Here is a 27,854-nt window from a genome sequence, read left to right on the forward strand (position 1 = left end):
TGCTGGCTCCAGGGTTTTGAGGGCCCTTGGCCAGGGCACTCTTACTGAGGCCCCTCCTTCAGTGAATCTACCTTCCCACCAGCATTGTTATAGAATCATAGAATCATGGGGTTGGAAGGGGCCTACAAGACTATCGAGTCCAACCCCCTTCACAATGCAGGAAGCCCGATTCCTAGGCAGTCTCCCATCCAAGTCCTAACCAGGGCTGACCCTGCTTAGCTTCCGTGATCAGGCGCCTCCAGCCAGTTGCTCTTGCTCCTCATCGTTGCTACCACCTGCCTGTGTGACAGGCAGAAAGCCAGTAAGCAAGCAGGCCATCGAAGAGGCAGAGGAACTAGAGATCAAATCGCCAACGTTTGCTGGATCATGGAGAAAGCAAGAGAATTCCAGAAAAACGTCTATTTCTGCTTCATTGACTATGCTAAAGCCTTTGATTGTGTGGATCACAACAAACTCTGGCAAATTCTTAAAGAGATGGGGGTACCAGACCACCTTACCTGTCTCCTGAGAAACCTGTACGAGGGTCAAGAAGCAACAGTAAGAACCAGACATGGAACAACCGAGTGGTTCAAAATTGGGAAAGGAGTACGACAAGGCTGTATATTGCCTCCCTGCTTATTTAACTTATATGCAGAGTACATCATGAGAAACACCGGGTTGGATGAATCACAGGTCGGAATTAAGATTGCTGGGAGAATTATCAACAACCTCCGATATGCAGACGATACCACCCTAATGGCAGAAAGCGAAGAGGATCTAGACCCTCTTGTTGAAGGTGAAAGAGGAGAGTGCAAAAGCTGGTTTGAAACTCAACATTAAAAAAACTAAGATCATGGCATCTGGCCCCATCACTTCCTGGCATATAGAAGGGGAAGAAATGGAAGCAGTTACAGATTTTATTTTCTTGGGCTCCAAGATCACCGCAGATGGTGACTGTAGCCATGAAATTAAAAGACGCTTGCTCCTTGGGAGGAAAGCTATGGCAAACCTAGACAGCATAGTAAGAAGCAGAGACATCACCTTGCCGACAAAGGTCCATCTAATCAAAGCTATGGTTTTCCCAGTAGCAACGTATGGCTGTGAGAGCTGGACTATAAGGAAAGCTGAGCGCCAAAGAATCAATGCTTTCAAACTATGGTGCTGGAGAAGACTCTTACGAGTCCCCTGGACTGCAAGGAGGTCAAATCAGTCAATCCTAAAGGAAATCAACCCTGAGTGCTCATTGGAAGGACAGATACTGAAGCTGAAGCTCAAATATTTTGGCCACCTAATGCGAAGAGAAAACTCCCTGGAAAAGACCCTGATGCTGGGAAAGACTGAAAGCAAAAGGAGAAGGGGACGGCAGAGGATGAGATGGCTAGATAGCATCACCGATGCAATGAATATTAACTTGAGCACACTCCAGGAGGGAGCAGAGGACAGGAAGGCCTGGCGTGCTATGGTCCATGGGGTCACGAAGAGTCGGACACGACTGAACGACTGAACAACAACAACAACAACAAAAGTTTTATTTACCCAGATGTTTATTATGCTTTATCTTTAGTTCGATGGCCTCATCTGGCTTTTTAAAGTTTTCTCTGTTGTTGGATTTTTATTGTGAGGATGTTTTATTGGTATTTTGCTTTATTACTGTAAACCACTTTGAAAGGTTGCTTATAGCAGAAAAGCAGTATATTAGTGTTTGAAACAAACAAACAAACAAACATACAGTGTGTGAGTGCCAGAACCCATAATCAATTTTGAGGTTTGCCTTAGTTGTCAACACAACCGGCTACATGCCAATTTTGTGAATCATTGTAGCATAGTCCTTAGTCTACTGGATTAGGATTGGGCCCAAGGTCCACCCTACAATTAGCAGAGTGTAGAGGCAATTTCAGGCAACTATTTTGGGTGTCATGAAAGGACAGTAAAATGTTAGTTACCTAATTGAACCAATACACCTACCGAATCTGTTATCCTTTGAAATTTGCACTGCTCTGAATTTTGCAAAAGTGCACCCCCAAAATGTGTATATTAGGGGAAGCACGTACAAAATGCTTATACTCCTGAAAATTACATTTTAAAACGTGTTGTATTAAGAACAATGCTTGCAAACAAACAAACAAACAAACAAACCTGTACATTAGGCAGAATTATGTACAAAAATGCATGTATTAGGATAAATACACACAAATGCATAGGAATTTCCATGCTAACTTTAAAGAAATATTCTCAAACTTTGGGATGAACTGAAGTTAAGATTAGGAAAAAACAGAGAAACACATTGACAAATTCATCCATCCCAGAAGTCAGTGGGACATACTTCTGAGTAGACAGCCATAGGATTGTACTGTTAATTTATTATTATTGTATGTATACTGCCAGCAAGGAGGAGAGTCACTTGTGTGACTCTCTGACTCAGGTGCAAAATAATTGGCCAGCCTTGGGGTACTATGTACCTTGAGCATGGGGATGGGACGGGGGCAGGAAATGCCATTTGCTGCAGGCAACAATATGCGTTGGGTTGGGCCTGCTTGGCAATGAAACTTACTGGCGGGAAGCGTGACCTTTGCCCAGTTGCTATCTCTCAGTCTAGCCTATCTCAAAAGGTTGATGTGAGGATAAATGGGGGAGGGGGGAGGGTGAACCAGTACACCACCTTGAACTCCTTGGAGGAAAGGAAGGATATACATAATCATAAATAACATTCGAGTCAGAGCAGTTCCTGAGGCAAATTCTCTCTTCCTTCCCATGGTCTTTAAGTTGTAAGCATAGAAAAGTATTGAAAAGCCATGCATTGCAACAAATAAAATCAGCAGCATTGTAGCAAATTTAGAACCTCTCCTTTTTAATCCCCTGGCAATCAAACACACACACAGAGTGCCATTTAAGAGTACAATGAAACTCAGGCATTATAAGCGTTATATACTCCCTACACACACACACACACAGAGGTTGAAGGCATCCATATAGAATTAGAACAACACAAGACCTGCCCAAGCAGTAAATCTGCTATGACTGCATAGATGTGATCATCATGAGGAAGAAGATAACACTATCTGTTCAATAGCATCACAGTGATGATCATTTCCTTAAGAATTTCAATTATTTATTATTTATTGAATTTATATCCCACTTTTTTCCTCTAGCAAGGAACCCAAGGCAGCTTACATTATCCCCCTCCTCTCCATTTTATCCTCACAACAACAACCCTGTGAGGTAGGTTGGGCTGAGAGTCTGTGACTGGCCCAAAGTCACCCAGTGAGCTTCCATGGCCGAGTGGGGACTAGAACCCGGATCTCCCGATTCCCGGTCCAACACTCTAGCCACTACACTACAATTACAAAGCAGAAACAGTCATTACAAACTGCAAAGTCATATCTGTTATGAGTTCCCCTTGTGATAACCCATATTTCCTTGGTGGAATTCTCAATTATGTCACGTAAGAGACATAGTGCCGCTAAAAATCCACTAGACTCCACATACAACCCTGGGATCCTCCAACGTTTTGTGAAAAAGATATTCTCAGTATGTTAGGAGAGCTGGAATACTCAGATTATTACTATGTGGAAACTGCATATCTTTAACATCAACAGTACATTATATTCTTGCTATGTGTACATGTTGTTGTTGGTACATACCGAATTTGTAACTAGTACTGGAGTCTAGCGGCTTGATTGGTCTCTGTTTTAATTGCAATATAGTCTTCCTCATAGGGTAGCCATGTGTCCTACTTTACAGAGGACCATCCTCTATTTGAAGAACTGTCAGAGGACAGCCCAGTCCAGCTATAGTTTAAAGATTTTAAAAAAAAACCATAGGAAAGGAGATCAGGGCCTTGAAGTTGCCCATCCACAGTTAGCAACTAGACATCAGACTGAGCAGACGCATAGCTCAGCTGGCCACACTCTTCAAAACCATGGAAGATGCACTGCATTTCTCTTTAAATTTGAGTAATTATTTCTAAATGTGTGTCTCTACATATAAATTAGTACATGAACATTTCATGCAAGTTTGTGTCCTCATTTGTCTTCTTTTGGGGTGATACAGTCTTCTTTTTTTAGTAATATGTAAGTAGCTACCTTATTGACTTCAAATGACTTGCAATCTTACCATTGCAGTATCTGTACTGAATATAGAAATAATGAATATTTTGGTTTGTGGGGGTGAAATATTGGGTGAAAACAACAAAAATGTACACATGATAGCTAATATTTTATATGAATATTTTACTGGTTGTGGGCAAATCACATTTAGAGGTAGAGATGGATGAGAAATTCATTTCGGTTTGTCTTTGACCAGAATGTACCCAATTTCCACCTCCCGGAAGTCTGGACATTTCTCAGGTTCGATTGCAATGTGCGCAACAATAATGTGCATCAAAACGCATACAGTTCAAAAATGTGCACAAACATGCTGTAGTGGGTTAGTTAATAAGCAAAAAAGTGGACTTCACAGAGTTCTTAGATGCTAGTAGTACCTGTGTAATTTAGCTTAACCAGCAGTTTTATGCCTAAGTAAGTAGGCCTTTCACACCACACCTTAATTGGTATTATATATGCCTGGTTACCCTACCCTTTACTCATAGAGAGTGGTGTCTTATCTCTCCCATGAGTTGAGAGGCTTCCACTCCACCATTCTCTCCCTCTGGAAAGACAATTTCTTTCACAGGCTGGGATGCTTCGAGCATACAGGGGAAGGAAGCCCCCTTTTTCCTCAGTGTGTGTGTGCACTGAGGAAGATAGGGGTTGCCTGTCAGTTCACGAGCTTGGAGTAGGCACCTAGCAGAAAAGCTTATAAAATCCAATCCAAAGGCTTTGCACTTTGGTCTCGCTTCAAGGGGAAATACATGTTTCTTGGAGAACTTCGATGGCTCTAGGAATGGCTTCCCCATCTGTCTTGGGACTCAGATAGACATATCAGCTTGTGACAAGGGTGACTGCTTTGTCAGCCAAGGGGAGGTGTGAACTTTCTTTGTGTACAGATTCTGATTCAATTTTCTATCAATAAGCTGTCATCTTTTTGCACAGGTGGCTTCATTTCATCTTGGTAATCTAAAAGAATTTATTGTTGACTAGGCCCTGGAAGAATCAGGACCCCACATCAACACACACACGCTCTACTCCAGAGGAGAAGAATATGAACAATTCAAAGATATGACTAATTCGTAAGTAGGCTTGAGAAATGTGCACAACCATGCACATTTTGTGTGTGTGCAAATCCCCCCAAAACAAAGCTCACAATATCACATGGACACCGGCCTTCAAGGTGGAAATTTGAGAACCTAAAAGAACTCAAATTCTGCTGATTCGTGCATCCTTATTTAGAGGTTAATGTTTCAAAATGTCTGACAAGAGATTCCACTAGCCCATATGAAGCAGCTATCTCATTTGTCTTCATCATTGTCATGAACCCCTTGTGCATTTGTAATTTCCTCCATTGGAATGTTGGAGGGTGTGGGATTAATTTTTAAAAAAAAATCAATTGTGTTTCTTTTTTTTAAAAAAAATGAAACTTGTGTATATTCCTTTGCAGATCAGTCTGCTTTGAAAAATGAGTTTAGGTTCAATACTCGTCTATCTGGCCTGAATCTGTCCCAGAAATATGACTGTGCTAGAACTGAGTTAAACGTGATGGCCATTTTGATGAAGGCTACCAAAACGTACTGACTAATATTTGCACTCCTGTATGCCCCAGCCGTGGGCTGCTAAGGTTTGGAGGTGCCGAGATAATGATAAGCCAGATTCAGGTTTGCTTACAAGGAGACTTTATTGAGTAATTACAGCACACAGGCGTACCCAGTGGTTGGATCAGACAGCTTCTCTGAACAAGCACTGTTGGTCTATGCTGGGAAAGTTGCAGATGAATGCTAATTAACGCTTGGTGCTTTCATGCTGCCTCACTGCTGACATGTATGGTATAAAACCCATTTTACCTCATGGCTCTGGGTTCAGAGAAGATGTCTGATCCAACCACTGGGTACACTTGTGTGCTGTAACTACTCAATAACGTCTCCTTGTAACCAAACCTGGGTCTGGTTTATCATTATCTCGGTACTTCTAAACCTTAGCAGCCCACAGCCAGGGCATACAACTCCACAGAGCAGACATGTTTAAAAGGTTGTTGGTCAGTGCATTGGTCCATGTATCTACACCCCAGAGTAGTATGGCTGAAGTAGTGATCACCATGGTATACAGGTATTGCATGTTTATGAACAGATGTACAAGCTAAGAGTCTTCTAAACAGAAAGCCCACAGTATGAATTGCTGACCTAGAGGCTTTGGAAATATAGTACCTCAGGTCTTAGTAATACAGTATTTGTAACTTGAACTAATGAATCTGCTCTTATGGGAATCTAACAGTGCCTAATATTCTTATGGGAAATGTTTCAACAATGGCTACTATTGGGCTATGTACTACACGTGGCAATCCCAACCCTTTTCCTTTCAAGAACCAGAGGATTTACCAATCAGATCCGTTTATTGTTTGATGCCTCAGCTGAATAACAATGCCCACAGAACCTGCTGCCTTTTTTTTAAGGGGACAGTGGCATCAGAAATGAATACTGCACTCCTATGTATGTCTAATGAGAAATAAAGCCTCTTTGAGTCCAGTGGAACTTACTGCCCACGTAAAGGTGCTGAAGAATCAATGCAATGATTTGGAGAAACCAAGTTGAAGGAGAGAGCATTTCATGAAACCATTTCTCTTTCAAGTATTGAGTAAATATCACAAATTTTTGGCTGGCTCACAGTTTCTCCCCAGCCCATGCTGGCACCATGCCACCATGATGACAAATGATGGCAAAAAGGTGCAGGCTGCTTTCAATGGGCTTGTCTAGTTTCCCAGGCCTCCGCTCCACTCCCAAATAGACTTTATCTCAAGGGTGATTGATTCACAGCGGGCTGTGGAGGCCTGTTGCAGTGTAAGTGGTAATGGAGTGCCAGTGTTCCTTCATTCACAGGGGCCCCAAACCTGGGCTGGAAAAGCCCCCACCCCACCGTTGCGGAACTTGGCACTGGATATGGGGAGCATTTGTGGTGAAAATAAAGGGAAGGATTTGAAATGGAAGAGGGTAAGGTAGAATTAGAAGTGGAATTATGGGTAAGGTAAAGGAAAAGGCAATGTGTGAGCGTGAGAAAAGCATGCATGCACAGGCAGACTTCTAGGAGGGCCCAGGATGTTTATCCTTGCCTGTGCTCTGCGATTTTCAAGGCCAGTTCTGTATAACACATGTTGTATCTAATAACCATAAAAAAAGATTAACCATGGCATTCTCCTGTCAAAACCTTGCAACCCAGTTCTATGAATGCTTACTAAGAAGAAAGTCCCACTGTGTTCAATAGGGCACACTCCCTAAGGAAGTGCCTTTAGGCTTGCAATACAACACTATGCTTGTTTTCTGAGAAGTCAGCCCCACCGTGCTGAATGAGGCTTACTCCAAGTTACATATATACAGCAGAGGTGGGCAAGATGTGCCCCCTGGCTTTTTCTTTTTATTTTTTGTGACTGCCCCTGCCGCTGGGTTGCTGCTGAACTCTGAAGCTGCATTTTAACTTTAAAACAAGGTGTACGGGGAGCTTGTGCCTTGTTTTAATGGAAATTTGCACTCCCCCAGGGCTTCTAGAAGTACAATTACGTGTTATAGCAAGGCATGCACTTCTCACATGCTTTGTTTTAAGATGAAAATGCTGTTTTTTGGCCACCACTGAATTTCTGCTGAATTTCAGCAGTGGCAGCTATGGGGGGGCGGGGGAGTTACAGCCAAGGTGGGTGGGAAATGGGCCTTCTGAAGTTGCCCACTCCTGATGTAGAGTCACCACAAGTCTACGGTCAAAAAAGAAATGTGAAAGTCAAAAGTACATTGTGCATAATAATTTAACAATTTGATACATATTGAAAGAAGATATATGCCAGCATTCACATCTCATGACAAGAACCTTGTGATAGTTTGGCAGTGTTTATTTGGCTACTTGCTATCTTTCTGCCTTTTTCTCTCCATAAAAGGATCATGACTTGACCATGTTCCTTGTGATTTTACTTCCATCATGAAATGTTAGGAATACGATCCCTCTGCAGTGATTTTGTCAGGGTGTGGTGTAAGACAACTTGTCCTAGTCAGCACACATCTCCCTAAACTATATTTCTGAAGCTTGTAAAATATGATTGTTGATGAGATATTGATGGCTGGAGGGGAACACTAAAGAGCAGAGAGTCATAATTAGAATTCCAATGCATTTGATCCAATAAAGATTCCATCAATGTCACAGAGAGATGAGTGGTTGTGAATCTTGGAGTCATCATGCCCCATACAAACTGATTTATACACTTACAATGCTGGACAAATGAAGGGCAAAGAATCCATGCCAAACAATTCCAGCAAGGCAACTCCTTACTTATCCTTCGGCTGGCTGCCGAAAATGCACAGACGCTCTGGACTCAGCTGTTTCACACTGTAGCACCCGGCCAAATCACCGGTGCATAGGTCCAATCCATCTACATTTAGTCAAACTGCTCCCTTATCGGGAGATCCACAATTACATCATGTCGGATGCATGTGCATCTGCTGATAAGAAATTTCTGCAAGAAAACAGAATCTGGGCAGATCGACAAGACCTTCCCCCCCTCCCCATCCCTCCTTGCTAGGGCTGTTGGCAGCAATTCTAAACACCTCATTTATTCCGGATTTATATAAAGGACCTCTGTGTGGAGCATAGAGCTTAGCTTTTGACATTTATATATTCCTTCTCTAGAGATACTATTGTACACATAGAATATTTTGGTTAAATGATTAGAGGCATGTGGCAATTAAAATCAACAGTGTTGTCTGCGCCCTCACTGCAAACACTAACTAAGAAAAGTATCTGTAAATGGTGCAAGAAGTTCCAATAAGTCTGCTATGAGGCATTTGGGTTTTTAAGAAGAGAGATGTCCACTGTGTCCTTTTATTGCTTCGCTATTTTCCTAGCAGTGATAGCAGACACTTTTCTCCATGAGTAAAGACTGCTATTGTGTTCTTTGCCACTTCTGCAGTGGAAAGGTATTGAAATTAATTTCATCAAACAGCCAAAGTAATTTCTCAAATAAAAACAGGCAAAGACATGTTTTACAACTTACTGGTGAACTGCAGATCAACTTTTATAAAGAAAGAAAGAACAGGAAGGGGGAAAGAAGGGAGAGACTTTCATTGAGGATTCTGATAATCAGCCAGGCAAAGATATTGTGAGCATTACTGCTGGGCACAGACCAGCCTGGAGCAATGAACTTAGCAATTCACAGTGCTTTATCTGCATTAGACAACTCTGTGTTGAAGATACCCTTTGCAGCTTTCCTTTGGAAAGCACTGGTGAAATGTGGCATTTCTGAACAATCACAGAGTTGCAAATTAAAGAAATCACTGGACGCACGGAAAAAGGAAAATAAAATTGGGATTCTCAGACTGGAAATCCTTATAACAGCTAAAATATCCCAAAGGAATAGATCCCCTACAATATCTGTAAACAGGCAGGGTATAAACTGCAGTGCGGGGGGGGGGGTCTTTTCCATCTCTGCATACTTCAATTCAATAAATAATACAATGGAAGAACATTACTAAATCAGTAAAGAAGCCATGCAATCTGTAGATGGAACATTAATATATTTGCTTGGAGCCTTGTAAGTGTGTGATCAAGAAGAATGAATTCAGGTAGTGAAATAACAATGCTTTATATGCCTCTTTCTTTCTTTCTTTCTTTCTTTCTTTTTCTTTCTTTCTCTTCACCTAGTACAGAAGCCAGACTTCAGGCTTGTGAGATCTACTTTGTTTTTTCTACCCCAAGAATCAGAGTCAGGTACAAAAGGCATACACTTAATTAAATAATTCTGAGTCCGGGCATTTGTTTTGAGTACCAGAACTGAACCGGCACAGTTCGTAACTTCTGGTTACAACCCCACCCCACCCCCACCCCAGCTTTCTTCATTTCAGCCAGATAATCTGGAGCAGGGATCATTTTGTTGCTTCCATTGTTAAACAACTGGAAGTCAGAAATCTTTGCCAATCTACTTCAAATTACTCAGAGACCTCCCAGTCAATCCCAATCTACCTTCTGCCCAGCCAACATCTAGCAGAAATTAATCCTTAATGCCGAAACAGATTACATCGAAAGAAAGGCACTTAGGCTGATAACAGCCTGTGTACAGGCTAACATTAAAAGTCTGAGATAAGTTCAATGATGATGATTGGCAGACCATGTTTTACAATGGGGTGATTCTGAACAAAAAAAATATTGCAAAGGGCAGTTCCATATAGTGACATTGTGAAGAATCCATGCATTCTTCACCCTGTCCAAACAATGGAATCTACTCATCATATCTAGCAATGCTTCCCACCCCAAAACCTCCAGAGAGAGAGAGAAAGGGAGAGAAAGGGAGAGAGAGTTGTGCTTCTGGTAGGACAGTTAGATCAGTTAATAAGCAAGCCTGCTCTTGGTCTCTCTTCTCCCACAGCCAAAGTCATGTTCCAGTCCACCTTTGCATAACATCCCTAAAAGAGAGAGTCACTAAGTTCATTTGTTAGAAGGAAGGTCCCAGGCAGGATGCATGAATGACCTACATATCCTGTTTGCGCATCAAGCTCATGCATTTCACTGTGAGATGGGAGAGTCACCACTTCAGATGTTACACCAGAAGTGTGAAAAGATGTGCGCCTCTCTCTCTCTGCTCAGATTTCAACACATTTAGCTAAAGATACAGAAACTTGCATTTCAAGTTCTAGGGTTTGACACTTCATTTCCTGAGGGCCAGCCAACAGAGAGATGCTGTTGCAAAGAACTGGAAATGTTCTTTCCCCACTCCCTTTTTTTGTTTTAGACAAAACTGACCACCGCACAGACCTATGATTCTTCCGGGGGGAAAAAATACACAGGAAGTAGTAGGAACAACTGAAATAGTTGTGTGCTACTGGGGGGAGGGGGGAGGGTAAGTCAACTTTCTCTATTAATAATGTCAAAGTAATGGAGACATCAAAGTATGCCAAGGCATTCCAACATTTTTTTAAGTCTTCCTTTTTGATAAAGTTCTAGACTATCAGCCAGCTCTCCCAGTTGTCAGATGTTCTCAATTTGCTTGTCATTTTCAAGAGCGTCTGGGGAACTTGACTCTGATTAACATTTACTTCTTTAAAATACACAATGTGCACCAGTCAAAATTGCTTACATTTCAAGTAATGCAACATAGATTAAATAGGCCTATATGGAAGATAAATCAACTGCCTGGGGGTGTTATTACTATTTGTTATCAGCAACTTGGGAGAAGAAGGTTACTTTTCCCTGAAGCATGTGGACTGACTTGATTGCTTGAGCCATCTGGACAGAGATCTGCTCAACAAATGCCTCCTCTGCATGCTTGCATTAACTATGGTCTTGATTGCATAGCAGGGTCTCTTGAAGCCTAGTAGACAAGATGGTCCAGCCTCTGGAACAGGAGTTGGACTTGGTGTCTGTTTTGTACCTTGCAACATCATGATTCTATTATTCAGTTGCTGTCCAAATGACAGCTTTAAAAAAAGCTTTATCACAGCTTAAAAAAAGAGAGAGAAGCCAACCACTTAGATGTTCCAGGTGTCATTACATAAAAGAGAAGGAACTCTGGGTGGGACCTGAGTTATCAGCCTCTATGTTTAATCATGGTCTGCCTTGAAGTAGACCCAGTGCATACACTGAGCTCTTATTCACATACTCTAGTGACCTGTATGCACCGTGAGGGAATAGACACAAGTTCCCTCCCCACTGCATGCATGACATAGTGTATGTTGTAGATAATAAATCCAATTCACGTGATCCTTTCCTTCAAAGAGAAAAAGGCGCACAAGCACGCATGTGCGCGCGCGCACACACACACACACACATTGCCTACTGCCTCCACTGCACATTATCTCACATCTGTGTAGTAGAGGTGCAACATTCACAGATGAATGTTCCCCCACCAAATAGAAAGGATCCCTGATCAATGTGTAAGAGCACTGTACTGGGTTATTTTTTCAGCAAAAGCTGTTTTACCTTTCAATTAAAGAATTGCAACTGCAACACCGCAAGCAGCTATAGTCGAGAGGGCGGAAACATGCTTTTATAGCATCTTTGTTTTGTTTACAGTGAGGTCCTCAACATCGAACAGTCAAATCTCACAACAGTGACTGTGTATTATGGGTTGCAGTCCCATCTTGCAGATGGGTATTTTCATTTTCGGTCAAAAGACGCAGGGTGCGTTTGGACCCTTTTCATTGCTACAGTCGAGAAATGGAACATTTCCTTCCCTTTGACCTATGGTTTCCCATTTGTTTCTGCTTATTACGACAATGACATGTACCACCAGCTGCAGTTGGGAGTGTCATTCTTGGCAGCAATAACCCATTTCTATCCCAATAAGGTACTGGAATCAGTTTCCATTCTGGGGTCTGACCTTTTATATCAGTGTATCACGTAATAGCTGGTGGACAGTTTATAGCAGCTACTTTCAGAGACATGTCTAGGATTAGATGGTACAGAAATATCAAAGGGCAAACATCTCTGGGAAGACAGGCCCAATGTGTTTAGGCACAATTATTCCGGGCTGAGGGAAGACCTGCTTTGGCCAGTCTTAAACTTCCCTGTCAAGGGGAACAATAACTGGGGGCTTTACCCCTTCCACATATTTGGGGTGGGTTAGGGTATTTTAGAAAATGTTTTTATTGTAGAATTTTATTGTTTTAAACTGTTTTTATTGTGTGCTGTACATCGCCCAGAGTGGCTGGGTGACCAGCCAGATGGGCGATTAATAAATTTAATAATAAAATAAAATAAATATTATGCTTGGCTCCTTAATTGCTGCACCAGTTGACCTTAAGGAAGCCGCAAGTCTAAAATACTGGTCACGTCACGCACATGGATCTGCCCAAGGGTAAATGTTGCCTACAACAGATGACAAATGGCAACTGCTCCAAGGTATATGCATGCATCCTAAATTGAAGAACATGTAATAAACCTTTGGTTTAATTCAAGCAATCCCAAGGGAATTTCAAGAAGGCATTGATGCATTTCCTGTAAGGCTGAAACTCTGAGCTTTCCTATAGAGGGCCAATGGAATGGAAAGTTCCATAGCTGTATTTCCATAGCTACTGTTTGGTTCAGTGGAAGTTGCACAGGAGAGTGTCCCAAAAGATTGGGCTCTTTCTCCTTTACTTTAAAGGCTTATTTCAGCTTTAGGTTTCAACAGTGAATTATAAAACATTATTACAACCACCACCACTTCATCCCTTCAGAATCAAGCAAATTTAAGACAGAGATCAGCCCAAGCCTCTGTAAGTTTAAAGAGCCAACAAGTCGAAGGAATCAAAATTATCCGAATGCTGATTTTTTTTTTTACAGGCTCAGGTCCCACACAGACGAGAGTTTATCAGGATTGGACTCTTTGATTATCATGAGCATTGAAAGGTTCTCACCCCCAATATGTTTGCAAATCATTTTCCTTTATGATAATTTCTGTGACTGTGGTCCTTAGCCCATAAACTGTCACAGGGAATTACTCTATTAATTTATCAGTTGACTAGCTGCCCAGTGATTAATAATTATGAAGGACTCAAAAAGCCATGTTGGAATATTTGTTGTGACCTTTAGGGGATTGATCTGTGGGGAGAAGCAGGGGAGGACCAATCCTGCAAGCCTGCACTTCCCACATCTTTCAAAGCCTGATCAAAATGTGCCAATAGGTACTCAAGGGTGGTGGGAGCAGGGAACCCAGGATTAGGCCAATGGAATGACTCTGGCAAGTTGCAAGACTGGAATCTATAGGATGATCCTCATCACAAAATCCCATTTGATTTTATAGAAAGGGAATAGGTACAGCAACATCTAAAGAAGTGAGCACACACACACACAAATTCAAAATTCTGCAATTGATACGCTGCACCCACACTGTGGAATAATCCCATTTAAGCCAATAGAACTGCCTGCCAGTAAGCAGTTTGGGGACTGATGTCTACGCTTTAGTGGACGATTTACCTAAATGCATGATCAGTTTCTATAACTCTGTATACAGAAGGAAAGATATGCCTCACATTAAACCAAATCAATAGGGGCTAGCTTTGAAATAAATAAACCACACAGGTCTGGCTCAGTATAAAGTAGACAAAGGACCTTTAAGAAGCAGGCCTGAAAACATAGAATGTTTTCTTTATTTTCTTCATTTTAAATTAAAGATGTTTTGCAGAGTTCTTTATGGACCATTATGTTTTCTAGAATCCTGGATCTAACATAACAAATTTGTTTTAAGAGCTCACCAGAGCTGAGCTTCAATTCAATTCAAAGGCCCACGTCAGGAGAAAAAATCAAAGAGAAATAAAGATTGTTAGTTGTGTAACTTACTGGTAAAGAAGCACAGAACAGGAAGATCACAACAGTTTGGGCCACTGGCTGGAAATAACTAAGTTCATTGCACTAGCTAAGCATTTGACTGGATGGCTGAACTGGAAGACGTTCAAAACAGACTGGATTATTTTCTGCCAAAGTATTTGCCTTTTATAAACAGCCAGTTTTATGATGAAAAGACCCCAAGGTATTTATTTATGTATTTTATTTCTATACCACCCAATAGCAGAAGCTCTCTGGGAGGTTCACAAAAACTAAAGATATAACAATTAGGTTAGTTGTGGGATGGAACTATAGATCATATGTGGCTTTACGAAACAAAATTAAGCTTAATACTATCAGCTTGATGCCGATGCAGTCTTCTTCAGAATACTTGCTTTGTGTGGTTTCCTTTGACTTTTTTTTCAGTAAAGAGCACAAGTTGTTTCCAAAGAAGCACAACAAAAACACCACGTATTAGTCTTGGGCGCCTTTCAGCTCTTCTAAAATGTCAGTTAAGAAAGGAAAAAAGGAAATAAAGAAAGCCTCCAAAGAATTACTTCTGGGCAAAGGCTTGCCAAAAGGAAATAAAGAATTGTCAAGCATCTAATGTCACCATATTACCCCAGCACTAATACATCAAATATCATCTGGAAAATGTCAAACAAAACTATTCCCCTTATCAAAGCAATGTAATTATTTAAGCCCCCAATTCACAATTCACAATAATTAACTAGAACATGAAATATGAAACTGGATACAAGCAAGAGACAAATTAGTATTGGGAAGCTGGGTTTAATAATCTCCCAAAAGGGACCATCTGTTAACAACAGCCCAGTCCCTTGATCTCTGATGTGTATTCACAGTATAGACACAGATGGGTGTGGTTGGGGGGGGGGGATGCTATTACTACGAGCATGTTGCTACTATACTTAAATGGAGGTTACTGTACACCTTTGCTAAGTTATGCATTTCAAGTTTCAATTTTACGTGTTCCTATGGGGACAATACTCAAAGAACAGACCTTCTGAAGCAAATGTAGACCATCAATGGACCAAACTGCATTTTGTCTCTCGATTTAGTTAAGATGGCCAATCCATGATCACAAGTGAACTACACAGAACCTTGTCCAAGTGGCTGGTGTATTCTTATTGTTACTATTATTACATTGACTGGATCAATAAACTGATTGTTGACTGGATCAATAAACTCAATGACTGATTGTTAACCATGGGTTGGAGTTAACTTGTATTTGTTCGAACCTTGTACTGCCAAAATACTGAGAACCTAGAGTGAACACCATCTTTGAACGCAGCAAGCAAACTGAGTAATTTATCAGCATTCCAAGCAATTCAGATGTCCACCCCCCACCCCCGCACCAATATACTTTGCAGAAAAAAAGGAGGGAGGGGAGAATGCATTGATTGTACACTTCTCACAGATAGAGGTCACTAATGGACTGAATTTGAATCACTGTGGCAGAAACCACAAAGTTATATGAAAGTAATCTAGTGAAAAATGAACTCACTTTTAGATTAAGAGTGGAGGGTGCAGAGATGACTAAGAGACTCTCTTTCTTGGAAACAAACAATATTCTCTTAAGAGAGGATATTTCCTTTATCTATAAAGTGCAGTAGAAGAAAGCCCACAGTTGTTAACATACTGGAACTCCAGCTTGTTTTCGAAGAAGTAAACCTCTACTTTTGATGCCAAGGATGGAATAGATAGGAAAAATATCAATTCAACAAGGCTCTCCATAACTGAGTTTCCTTTCTAACCATTTACAGACACAGACACATTCCTTGATCCTTGCCTAAAACCATTGCCCGTTTTGTGCATTTTTAAAATGGGTGGAGGAGGTGGGGTTGTTTTCTGCAGATAAGCCTAATTCTATATCAAACTCCTCTGGCAGGCCAGGATATAATCATGACTTATAGCAACGGCTCAAATTAAATCCAGAGACTGAAAGTCAAAGGCAGATAACAATCACATCTCACAAAACGCATGTGTGTGTATATATGTATAAGTAAGTACGAGGTGATCCTTAGCCTAGCCTGCGTGCATTCCAACTATTTCTCTTTTGTCTAAACCTGAGACTTCTGCAAAGAGCATCCAGCATTCTGATCAGAGGCCAATTAACATGGAAGTCCACTTCTTAGCGGTGCTTAGCCTATACTTTCCACTCTTCTTTGTCTTTTAACCATTGCAACACTACCCGCAAACAACCGAGCCTGTTTTAAAACCAAGGCGAAGTTCACAGTGTTTGCTAGCGCAATGTGTAATGTCCTGGGCTTGACCCATAAGAGAAGCTTGGGGAGAGGAGACGGTAGGCTTAGAATAGGTTGATAGGTATTGTAGCCACCTGGCTTTCTGGTGTAGTACAGGGCTCTGGGACTACATAAGATAGGGGAAAGTGAGAGAAGTGACGGTGATTACCTGGGCTTGATGGGCAGAAAGATAGTGGGGCTCCGGGAGAGGTGGGAAGGTTTTGTTCTCTGCTGTCGAAAGGGTAAGGAGGGGATGGAGTGACAGTCATCTTCAGAAAATAAGGCCAGAAGAAGAATGAAAGAAATAGTCCTGTCACATCTAAACAGAAAGGGCCCGAGAAATAGTGCTGCTACATGTAACAGAAATGGCTGGCTGCCGGAGGCTTTCACACTATGTGCAACCCTTTATTTTGTGTCCTTTTCAATAGGTCAGACAGGTTAGTGCCATTTTGAAAGAAAATGAATCAACCTCTCCAGAGTCCTGTTGCCCAGCTCTGTCCCTCCTGTGCCTAGAAATATGCAGTGACCACCTCCAAGGATAGCCAAACCCACCGAGACCCTTTCTGTAAATATCAAAACGCCACAGCCTTGAGTGAAAAATGCCACCTTTCAAGAGTGTTTCTGAGACGCACGTACACACACACACACACACACACACACCTCTTCACTGAGGGCCTGTCCCTTTTGTTTCTCTTGACTCCAGGATGGATTCACAAATGTTTCTGGAAAAGGACTTCCCCTCAGTGAATGAATCCATGGATGAAAGAGCTGAGAATCATGAGAGTTGGTTCCCTTTTTCTTTTCTTTTTTTGACATAACGAGGACTGTAGAATTACACTGCCTGCAGAAGATTAAGTTTCACCTCCAAATTGGTTTTATTAGTTTGTAAGCACCGAGAAGCTAAGAGGCAGTCAATAAGAGGCACCTCTGAATATGCTTGTGTGTAAGATATAGAGCTTGGCTTATATTTAGCCTTTTTCTATCCCCCCCCCCCACAATGCTCTCTTTCTCTCTTCCTGCTAACCCGAATCAAAGCAAATAACATAAAATAAAAATAAATAAATTCAGCAACTACAGAAATCTAATCAGCACTTTCTATATGCAAGCACAGGTTTTTGCATGGATTTGTGCCTTGGACTTTATTAGCTTATTGTAAGCCTTAAAACAGATTTCCTCCATTAAAATTAATTAAAAGCTCCTGTTGACTGATTCTCCATTCCAGAGAAGAAGGTTGATGGCTTCTCCCTTAGTTTGCAGCTGGCTTCTTTTTTTAATGTATGTTTTATTTCACACTCTAGAGAGCTTTTTCAGCTGTTTGGTTCAACCCCCCCCCCCCTTTGGCTTGTCGGTAGTCATCATCTGTCTGACCAGCTCCATGAAATAAGGCTGCTGTCCACTTGATAGACTTGAAATGCAATTTCTGACTCCTTCTCCCTCCCCCAAGCCATCAATTCCACCTTTATGTAGCTATTGATGGGAATCTGATGAATAATGATGCAATTTACAGTTCCCTCCCCGCACTCCTCCATTTGAATTTCATAACGCTTGTCAGCACACTGACTAACCTGATGTTCCCTTTCCCAGCTTGGCTTCTCTCTTTTCAACTTCTCCTTTCCAAAGGAAATCTTCCTGGTCCGCCCTTTCCCCAAAGATACCCCTCATTCCAGATGTTCAGTAGCAGCAGCAGCAGCCTCTTGACTTGATGGCGTGATGATGATGGCTAAGGGAAGACGGAGGGGCTTGTCGCTTTTAGGGCTAGGAAATGGCCAGACGACACATGCAGGAGCGCTAAAGCGTCCTTGGGGAATGAGGGAGGGAAGCTAGAAAGCTTCCCTCTCTATCCACCTGGATACTTTCTCTCTCTCTCTCTCTCCACACACACACACACACACTCCTGGTATAGAATTCCTACACCTTTCCTTTTTCCCTACACTTGTCACATGCAGCCCATTGGTACATTTCTCTGCGGTCATACCTGCGTGCTTCTCTCTCTCTCTCTCTCTCTCTCTCTCTCTCTCTCTCACACACACACACACACACACACACACACGTACACACAAGCAGACACGTATATCCCTTCTAACGAGGCGGCTAGTGATCTCTCTAATCTAGTCCCAAATCACTTTCTTTTATGTTTAACATTCTCTGGGGACGGGAATAGGCGAGGGGATGCGGGGGGGGGGGGAGCGAGGCTACAGCTGCTGAATCGGGGAGAAGGCGGGAAAGGGCACGTCCCAGGAAAGCCGCGGGAGCCCCCCTCTACCTGGAAGATCGGAGACCCTGAGCGGCGACCTCCTCCGACTCGGCTGCTCGTAATCCCCCGGGCGTCTTTGGTCCTGGAACGGCCGGGCTTTGGCGGCCGTCGCCGCGGCGGCGCCTCCTGCGCGCCGACCGCCGCCTCGTGCGGTATCCAGCGCGGCGCGGAGAGGCCGCCGCGATGCCCAGCTCGCTGCCGCGCCGGGGGGTCCCCCTCTTCTCCCGCGCAGGCTGGCGGCGCGGGCCTCCGGTGCCGCCGCCGCCGGCTCCCGCTCCGCGGAGCGCGCGCGTCACTTTCTTTCGCCGCCCTCTCTTACGGCGAGGCAGCGGCCGCATCCTCGCCCGTGCCCCTCCAGCGCGCAGCCCGGGGCGCACGCATCCCCGAGAACGCGCGCCCGCGCCCGCTCTCGCCGCGCTCGGTCCCCGCCGCCCAGGGAGAAGGCGGAGAGGGGCCGGCGGGCGGGAACGGCCCCCTCCCCGCCCAACTCACGCCAGCAGCGGGCGGAGCGGAGCCGCGCGCCCGACGGAGCCTGCCGCCGCCGGGCGCCTCTCGGCCCTCGGAGATCGGGGGAGAGGCTCACGCGGGGCGGAGGACGAGGCGGAGGACGCGCGGGCGGGCAGGGCGCGGGGAAGTCTCCAGAGGCGGCGGGCACATGCGGGCGCGCGCGGGCGCGCAAAGCTGCCAGCGCGTGTGCGTGCGTGCGAGCGAGCGAGCGAGCGCCTCCTCCCGCTCTGCCCCCCGACCGAGTCCCGCGCCGGCCTGCGGGAGAGCCGGGGCTGCTCCGCAGGTTGATCTCCGCAGTAATGAGGTCCGCAGGCTGACTCTTCCCCGCGAATGGGAGCCGTGCCTCTCTTTGCGCTCGCCCCCCTCCTCTCCCCCTTCTCCTCGCCTGACACCCCAGAGAGATGTTTACAGTAATGAATTCAGTGGATAGCCCCCTCCCCTCCCTCCCTCCCTCCTGGAGTCCCTCCCACATTTCTGGGTTAAAGAATGCTTGGAAGGCAGGGCTGCAACCTGAAAGCTTCCCAAGAGGCAAAGTCGAGTTCGGGTCTTACCCCCCCAAAAAAGTTAACCCAGCCTGTACCGAAAAGTTCTGCAGCCAAAGCGGCGCTTCTCCCTGCATTATCAGTAGTCCCCTGCACTCCCCCCCCCCTTTTTTTTCTTTTCAGCGCGTATCTATCAGGTAGAATACGGGGCACAGGACTAAGTGGAATCAATCTTCGGAGCTCAGCCTTCCACTTCTCCGCCCTGCCCCGCGCGGCCGGGCGGGCGCGTGTATTAGCCGCTTTCGCTGCCCCAATAGAGGCTCCCTGGCAAAACAAGACAGAAAACCTTCCCTGGTCCCAGAAAGCAGGACCGTCGGTATCCAAGAGGTTTCCTGGCTTTTGAAATACCCCCCCCCCACACACACACACACTCACTCCTCCCCTCCCAGCCCTGAGGAATAAAGGCCATCTGGTTTTACCCCGTGTTTGTATCCTACGGTGCCTGGGAGCAGATGAACGCTCCCCTTCCATGGGAATAAAAATTAAAAGGAAGGAACTCCCTTCTCTGGGATAACATAAATTAATGGTAGTCATTAAGAAGGAGAAGGGTGTGTGTGTGTGTAGGAGAGAGGAAGAGAATCTTCACCAGGGTGGCGTTGTGGATGCAGCCCATGAGCGGATGCAGCGCATGAGTGCCCCCCCCCCCTTTGAACTTCTATCTGGCAAATCAAATCAATAAATACATCCACAGATCTCCGGAGAACGGAGATATCTGTTTTGTGTTATCTGGACTTTTCTAAAAGGCTGGAGAAATCCAGGAGCGTGCGTGTAGATAGATCCACATGGGTCTCTTTCCCATATATAAGTCAAAAACAACAACCATAAATGATGCATTTGGGGCAACCATTAAGCCATTTGAGGGAGGGGGGCGGGAGAGTCAATTTAACAACTAAAATCATCTGGTACTGCGCGGAGGGGATTTTCGGCACGTTATCACAATTGTGTGTTAGAGGAACCTTGCTAAATGCAAATGGGAAGGGAAAAAGAGAAGTTGGACCAGTTGGATCTTGCTGGTTTATACACACACACACTTATCCAGATCGCATGTTTTACATTATTCTTTAGTGCCAGGGGTGGAGGAAAATTGGTGAAAATGATCAGTGCCATATACCCAACGGGGGGGGGGATTTGTTTAAAACATTTTGAAAGCCCCCTGGAGATGCTGCCCTCCCCCCAATGCTGATTCATTTGGGGATGGGGGCCTTTCATACAAACATTTTCATCATTAGACAACAGAGAAGCTAAGTGATGGCTTGCAGGTGTGAAAGGGCCATCGGCGGATCTAACGTTATAGATACAACTTCATTATTAGTATTACGTACATGCCGTCTTATTTGCTTTTTTAAGCCATTAAGGCGGTGAACTTCAACACAATACTTTTTAATGGGGTCCGTTCAGACGTTCAAGCTGACAGTCGTCAGGGGTTCAGCGCTGAAGTGTTGGCAAACGGCGTAATCCTACGGATGCCTTAAGCAGAAGGGAGTTCAATGACCTCAACTCCGAGGTAAGGGCGTATGGGATTGCAAACCACGCACAGACACGTGAGCGAACCGCCAGGCCTAATTTTTGTGAACCGCCAGATAGCTCCCGCTATCGGGCGGTATAGAAATAATTCAATAAATAAAATCGTTCTAACGTCTGGATACTGAGCCTTCCTGGGAAGCGAATGGCTTCGGCCACACCGACGCTCAGAAAGGGCTCGTCGTATTTCGGTTTCCTCCTCTCCCTTTTTTCCCCGTTCGCGCATGCAGTCCTTTCCTTAGCCACCACCCCCGATTCTCACGTTGACAGCAACGCGTTGGAAACCGGAGAAAGACTTCCGGCGCGTTTATAATACGGCCTAGAGACACACAAACCCAAACCTCAGTGCAGTGAAAAGAATATACCGCCCCAAGGAAAGGTGGCGTGCGTGACTCTCCTGGCTGGCCGTTTCCGAGCAGCGGAGAAACTCAAATAGCAGCGGATTACGAAGCGGATCAGCTCAAGGAGACGCACACCTTTCTCCAGATTGCCCTGGGCACAAATTAGGAGATGCTTCCCTTTCTCTCTCTCTCTCTCTCTCTCTCTCTCACACACACACACACATACACACACACACACACGTCCCATCACCGGCCCCTGAGCTTCGTGATCGTGGCACGCCGGTCGCCGAGGCTCGCAGGATCGCGCGGCTAACGGTGGCCTGGTCTACTTTTCCACTACAGACGAATCCACGTCCCCACCCCCACCCCGGGAAGAGGGTGCCACCTACCCACCCGTTGGAAAAACGAAATCGCTGGAGTGGGGCGATGACCGCAGGAGAGGGAGAAGGGAAGAGAGATCTGGAGGAAACGCTGTCAGTTAGCGAGGGGCTGGCACCCTCGTAAAATGCAGCCTGCGGAGAGGGACGGGGGAGCCGAGCTGCCGCGGAGCCTGGTTTGGGCGTGTGGTTTTCCCTTCCTTCCTGGTCTCACTGAAGAAGGAAGGAAACGAGCAGGCTCGAAGGAGTTAAAAACAGCCCTCAAGTTCCCCTCTTCTGCGGAGGCGAAAAACGGGGTGGAAAAAGACATTTGCGAGACAGTGATTGACTGGCGGGAAGGGGGGGGGGGAATACAAGGGTCTTATTTGCTTCAGCAGTGTATTGATTAAAGGGGGGGGTAAAAAGAAAGGGGGGGACCCACAAGGACTGAGCCACTCAGCGTCTCCGCTTGATTGATTCTGGATCCTTATTTGTAAGTCGTTCATGTGTGAGTTAAATTCATAGGGGCGGGAAGAGCGAGAGAGACAGCCCCCCCTTTCCTAAAATCCGTGCCGATCTTGTTCGCATCCCGATCCGATCCGTATTTGCCTGGGAGAAAGAAAGTCCCATTGAACTCGCATGGAAGTTACTTGCGAGTAAGCACGCACAGGCTCAGGCTGCACGACAAACAGGTGTGGAGCGGGAGAAGGAAAACCCTAGCTTTGGCCCCGCTCAGACGTAGTCTCCTTCACAAAAACAGATCGGGAATTCGGGATCCACGTGGATCTTTTGTGGTGGAGTCCGAAGGATTCGAAAAACGGGGGGGAAAGGAAACAAAGATCCTTCTGATGGGAAATTAATCCACCCCAATACACACACACACACACAGAGAGAGAGAGAGAGAGAGAGAGAGAGACGTGACACAACCAAACTGAACCTGCCAGGCTGAAAATCAGAATGACATTGGCCAAAAGGGGGACTACTCTGGAGTAAGTGTTTTCAGGATCGCAAGCATCACACACACACACACAACCTTCCCAAAGTCTCTTGCTGGATGTTAATGTAGGCGATCCTTCCTGCCTTGGGGAGAGATTCCCCAGGTTTTCTCTCCAACGAGCCCCCACCACGCCGCAGCCCCACGGAACCTAACCCGGCTTGCACGCCTCTCTGGTCCTCCGAATGAAGCATACAACTCTGGCAGAAGGACGCGCGTCCTCAAGTTCTGGGATTGATTTCTTTGTTTGTTATTCATCGACCTTATTATTATTATTATTATTATTAAGCAGATGGGAAGGGGAAGCATCGGCGGAGGGAAAGGAGACGAGAGAAAGGGCTAGGGAAGCCGCTTTACCTGGCGAGGCTGCCGCGGCTCTTCTCCCTCTGGATCTCACCCAAACCCCACTGGGTCAGGAAGGTGGAGAGGGACGCGGCTCGATTCCTGCATTGTCCTGGTTTAAGGATCACCGCCAAGGGCTGGCCTGGTTCCATAGCTGGCGAACGCCACGCTCGTCCTCATCCTCCTCTCCCCCCGCTAGATCGGATTCTCTCCCAGAGAGCGACGAGCAAAGAGAAGCTCCCGGAGCCGCCGCCGCCGCCGCCGCCGCTGTCCAGCCGGTCATTCGACCCGGAGAGCGCCCAGACGCCCGCAGGACGGTCGCGGCTCCAGTCGCGCCCCCTTTTCCGCCTTCGGCGCAAGCCTCCTTCCCCGCCGCTGCCCGCCGCCCCCGGCAGGCTCCCCGGGGGCTGGTTTCAGCGGAAGCCGCGCGGCCTCCAGGACCCAGAGGTGGCCGCTGCTTTCCCCGAATCAGCCTGATGGCTTTCGAGCGGCGGCTGCAGCAGCAGCAACACGCCGCGGCGCCTGCCTCGAACAGCGCCTTCCTCGAAACTCCGCCGTCTAGCAAAGAGCGGGAGGCAGCGGCCGCTTAACCCTTCGCGGGCGGGACGCTGGAAGAAGAGGCGAGCTGCTGCGAAGGGTCCTGCTGCCGCTGCCGGGGGGGAGGGTTATGTTATGGCTGGCCCGGGAGAGTCTGGAGACGGGCTTGCTCGGGGAAGCGCTCGCGCGCGCGCGCTCCCCCCGCCCGGGGGGTGGGGTGGGGGTGGCTGAAGCTGCGCGTCTCTTTGTAACGCGTTTGGAAAGGGATGAATGAACAGACGTAAGCTGGGGCTGAACTCGACGGCCAGAAAAAAGGGGCGAGTTCTAGGTTGCATCGGGTAGCCGCTCTAGCACCGCAGGGCCTTGCATTGCAAGCGCGCGGCGCTGGGGGCGGGGGGGTAAGCTTCTAGCTCAGCAGTGTAACATTTCCCATTAGTGATCCCCCCCACCACCACCAGGCCCCAATCCTTCATCATCACCCCCCTCCCTTTCCTGGTTTCTCTAAAGAGGCGTAGGAAGATGATTGTTCATTCCGGGAGGGGGGAGAGTCTGTGTGAGAGGGAGAGCCAGCCAGAACTTTACAAAGGAATTTTATGGTGGCACGGAAGAAAGAAAGAAAAAAAGGCAAGGAAGGATAATCAGTCTCCAGTGGAAGATGGTGGCTCGGATTTCGGTGGGGCTGTGCATCCATGCTGGGTTTCAGTCAGAACCAGCCAGAATGGGAGATAGGGTTCAGCACCTTGGATAGCTCCTTTAAAGTTCTGGCTGGTTCTGATTGAAACCCAGCATGGATGCACAGCCCCACCGAAATCTGAACCACCAGCCTCCACTGGCAGTCTCGCTTCCCCCCTCTTTGCACAAGCCCCGCTCCGCGCGTCGAGAGGCAATTTACGTCTTAGTTTAAGCAAAGCCCTACTTAGATGAGATCTAGTCCTATTTCGCCCATGTGCTTGGAAGATGAATTAGATACAGCTCGCTCTCTCGCTCTCTCTCTCTCTGACTGGATAGTTAGCAAAGTCAGTTTGCTCCCCGTTGCAGCCGAGAAGCTACGAGGGACGTTGGCATGTTGTAAATGGCAAACAAAGACTGCGTTAGTCAAATTGCTAATGATGAGACCAGGAAATTCAGGGCCTCGATGCTCTGCCCTCCTGCTCTCACACGTGGAATCATAAAGGGGGGGGGGAGAGAGGGGGGGAGAGAAAGGCGGGGGCGGAGAGAAGGGAGATCTAGGATATAATTCACTTTACACAGCCTACTACTACCTCGTCCGTCACCAGGCGTCCTAAACCAGCTCGTGTGCAGAGAACTGATGTGAACTGAAGGCAGAACATGGGGGGGGGGGGAACCCTCTTGTAGCCTCTTCCCCAGAGTCCTCAAGGTAACTTAGCCCTGTGAGAAAGCACGGCGCAGGAGCACCAGGGACGGCAACGGGGTCATTCCGGAGTAAATGGTTTGTGGATGTCAGCTGCAGTCTGGTTCATTCCGGGAAATTTTAATTCCAGATTACACGAGATTAAACACAGAGAGGGAGAGAGAGAGAAAAAACCCGGTCAAGGCACAAAAGCGATCTCCTAACAGAGTAACATAAACCCTAATGGGAACGGAGAGCGAACAGAGCGATGTTCTGTGCTTGATTTGCTCGTCTCGGCTTCCTCGATTTCCAAAACCCACCTCGAGAAGATCTGATAACTCTCTGGTCCTAGTCGGCGGGGCTGAGGAAACTATGCGGGGCGGGGAGGGCGGTGCAAACATCGCCTTCGCTGGGACAGGCAAGATAAGCGCCCAGGAGCAGAAAGGTAACGCCGTGTTTGTACAGTTGCGGTGTAAATCCCTTCGGTTAGCCAAGGTGGCAGTAGAGTATCGGAGGAGGCCGATCGGAGGAACGTTCGCGATAGCAAGACCGAGTCGAAAAGGGGACATGCGGGCGCGTAATCGCCCACCCCCAAGCTGCCACCCCGCCCCCTTCGCCTTTCGTTTAGGTTGATTTATTCCGCCGCCACCACCCTGAATTATTAATCTTGGTTATCGTCCGATTACTTAGCCCTTAAACACTGCTTTAAAAAAAAAAAAAAAAAAAGGAGCATGGGGTGTTTTTAATATTTTTATTATTAAATCTTTTCCATCATTGGAAAGGAAGCCAGCTTGAGCAAACTAAAACCAGGCAACCCCTATTCAGAAGTTCGCCTAGATCGGAGTGGTGTTGGGTTACTGATTCATACTATTTTTTTTTTTAAAAAAAATGATATTTTTAATTAAAAAAAAAAAAAGAGAGAAGCCGTTTAGTATTTGTAAGTCTTCTGCCTGTAATCCTTCTTGGGATCAGTTCCTGGTGCTCTATGCGCTTCACTCCCAAGTGAGTGGCCATAAGGCTGCGTTGCATGGGTCCATCCTTTCGGCATCTTGCAATCATATTTATATGTGAGGCTTTTCCAGCCTAGTGCCATGCATTTCTGTTTAAAAAATGTGGAAGTAAATCCCATTGTGTTCCAGCCAGGAGAATAAGTCCCAAGGAAGTGTTCTCAAAACTGCAGCCCCCATGGGATACTTCTGCTAATCCCTATGGGGGGGAAAAAAAAATGTAAAGGGAGAGGGAATATCCTTCCCAAGGTGATAGAGTGGGCGGAGTCAGTCGATATGTAAAGGATGGGGAAAATAGGGAACTCCTATGAGGATGGAGGTTTTTTTGGGGGGGGACTGTGCACAGCCAAACACCTCCCCTTTTTGTAAAAACAAAAAGAACGAAAGAACGAAAGAAGTGGGGAGATAGATGTATGCTCCAGCAGGGAGCATGCAGCTTTCAAAAGACTAGCAACTCAGTGCTGTCCCAGTGACTTCAATTGCGCTTAATCCAAACTCAATGTGAATAGGATTGCAGCCTTACTCAGAGGATGAGTGCTTACTACAGGTATGCATTCTCCCTTGGGAGTGAGTCCCATTGGACTCAGTAGGATTCTTTTAGGAATAAGACATGCATAGGATCAGGCTGAATATAATGAAAGCAAAATGTTTGGTGAAATGGAGGAGCATTGCCCTGGGGAAGAGGACAGCTGAGCTTCTGTTAAAAGACTAAACAGGCATCCCCAAATGCACATAAGAGTACATATATATTCCCTAAAGCATGCTTTAAAAAATGAAACTGAAAAAGGTTCAATGATGGCATGGATATGGTGGTTGCATGTGTCCCTTTGCTTGTCCCCATTCATATTGTCAGCCATATCCAGGACTTTATACTGTGTGTGTTGTATGTATATGTGATTCTGAGTGACTATAGAAACACTTTCTCTCAAGTGTGCATGCACACACGCGCACACACACACAGACAATATGGCACCGAGCACAACATTCAGCTTCAAAAGAACCTAGTTTTTTGTTGTTTTTTAAACCAAGTTTCTAGCCCTTATGGAAATAGGTAGAAAGCAGACAATACCCATCTGACAAATCTAGAAGCCAAAGGAGTGGCTGAATGAAATTTCCAGTAGACATGGATAAAGATGCCAGTACCTTACAGAGCTTCATGCCACTCCTGATGAATGAATGAATCAAACTCCTTCCTTTCCTTCCCCATATGTCCCTCCCTATGTACTGAGATCTTCCCATGAGGCTATATTTTATTAGTGTACCTGTGATGAAGAGCCATAAGAACTCAGCCCTTCTTTGTAGTGGTACTCCAGATGGGGAACTCTGGGTCCAAGAAGGTTCACTTATCTTTCCTACTGCTATTTAAAAATATCCCCTAGTTTTATTCCAGGGGATATTTGTCTTAAATGAGTTATTGATTTTGACCTGGAAATGGTTACTTTTAATCATTACCTCATTTTGTGATGTTTTATAGGTGCTGTTTTTGTCCAAGGTTGTTA

The 27,854-nt window shown here is 45.7% G+C and overlaps 1 protein-coding gene across 2 annotated transcripts in view; it reads right to left on the reverse strand.

Moving 5' to 3' along the window:
- Positions 1 to 24,023, reverse strand: part of FLRT2 (fibronectin leucine rich transmembrane protein 2) — a 132,076-nt gene extending 108,053 nt beyond the window's left edge. Inside the window, exon 1 of one of the 2 annotated variants that reach the window (XM_084841271.1) lies at positions 23,476 to 24,023. The gene's annotated coding sequence lies outside the window, so the exon portion shown is untranslated. Of the gene's footprint in view, positions 1 to 18,866; positions 19,736 to 23,475 lie in introns of those variants that run through there. The other variant, XM_084841278.1, reaches the window with a different exon arrangement.
- Positions 24,024 to 27,854: the final 3,831 nt, after the last annotated feature.

The sequence above is a fragment of the Heloderma suspectum genome, chromosome 1 (genome assembly GCF_057233095.1).
Source record: "Heloderma suspectum isolate Gila_16-S chromosome 1, 16-S_ref, whole genome shotgun sequence".
Classification (NCBI taxonomy): domain Eukaryota; kingdom Metazoa; phylum Chordata; class Lepidosauria; order Squamata; family Helodermatidae; genus Heloderma; species Heloderma suspectum.